This window comes from Lagopus leucura, unplaced genomic scaffold, assembly GCF_019238085.1.
Source record: "Lagopus leucura isolate 7727_CA_CO unplaced genomic scaffold, USGS_WTPT01 268-0_obj-0_obj, whole genome shotgun sequence".
NCBI lineage: Eukaryota > Metazoa > Chordata > Aves > Galliformes > Phasianidae > Lagopus > Lagopus leucura.
The window spans coordinates 1-1,654 of NW_024967698.1; positions in this window are offsets into that span (position 1 = coordinate 1).

Here is a 1,654-nt window from a genome sequence, read left to right on the forward strand (position 1 = left end):
GCTGATATAAAATCTTTGTGTGCTGAGGCTGCTCTCTGTGCCCTCCGCCGACACTATCCTCAGATCTACTCGAGTACTGAGAAATTGCAACTGGACGTCAATTCTATTAAAATAAAAGCAGAAGATTTTGTGATGGCTATGGAGAAAACCGTTCCAGCATCGCGGAGGGCTGTGCCATCACCGGGCCAAGAACTGTCACCTATTATGACACCAGTTCTAGGAAATACACTCTTGAGAATCTTACAAGCTCTACAAAGGGTATTTCCTCATGCAGAGCTTGCACTGAAGAAGGACCAGATCCACCCGAGAGTGCTGAGGGAACTGGTGGAGGTGATAGCCGAGCCGCTTTCCATCATCTGTCAGCGCTCCTTGTTGACTGGTGAGGTCCCAGAAGACTGGAGGCTTGCCAATGTGACTCCCATTTACAAGAAAGGTCGTAAGGAGGATCTGGGGAACTACAGGCGTGTTAGCCTGACCTCGGTGCCATGGAAGGTTATGGAGCAGATTGTCTTGAGGGAGATCATGCAGCATGTGCGGGATGAGCGGGGGATCAGGCCTAGCCAGCATGGGTTTGTGAAGGGCAGGTCCTGCTTGACCAACCTGATCTCCTTCTATGATCTAGTGACCCATCTGGTGGATGAGGGAAAGGCTGTTGATGTGGTCTGCCTAGACTTCAGCAAAGCCTTTGACACTGTCTCCCACAGCATTCTCCTGCAGAAGCTGGCAGCCCGAGGCTTGGATGGGTACACTCTTGGCTGGGTAAGGAGCTGGCTGGAGGGCCGGGCACAGAGAGTGGTGGTGAATGGAGTTAAATCCAGCTGGCAACCGGTCGTGAGTGGTGCTCCCCAGGGGTCGGTGCTGGGGCCTGTCCTCTTCAATATCTCTATTGATGACCTGGATGAGGGCATCGAGTGCACCCTCAGTAAATTCGCAGATGACACCAAATTGGCTGGAAGTGAGGATCTGCCTGGGGGTAGCGAGGCCCTACAGAGGGATCTGGACAGGCTAGAGAGCTGGGCTGAAGCCAATGGGATGAGTTTCAACAAGGCCAAATGCCGGGTCCTGCACTTTGGCTACAACAACCCCAGGCGACGCTACAGGCTTGGGGCGGTGTGGCTGGAGGACTGCGTAGAGGAAATGGACCTGGGGGTATTGATTGATGCTCGGCTGAACATGAGCCGACAGTGTGCCCAGGTGGCCAAGAAGGCCAATGGCATCCTGGCTTGCATCAGAAACAGTGTTGCAAGCAGGAGCGGAGAGGTGATTGTTTCCCTATATTCAGCACTAGTGAGGCCGCACCTCGAGTGCTGTGTCCAGTTTTGGGCCCCTCACTGCAAGAAAGATATTGAGGCCCTGGAACGTGTTCAAAGGAGGGCAACAAAGCTGGTGAGGGGTCTGGAACACAGGCCATATGAGGAGAGGCTGAAGGAGCTGGGAATGTTCAGCCTGGAGAAGAGGAGGCTCAGGGGAGACCTTATTGCTCTCTATAACTTCCTGAAGGGAGGTTGTAGTGAGCTGGGGGTCGGCCTCTTCTCTCATGTGATTAGTGATAGGACCAGAGGGAATGGCTTCAAGCTACGGCAGGGGAGATTCAGGCTGGACATTAGGAAATATTACTTTTCAGAAAGGGTGGTCAGGCACTGGAATGGACTGC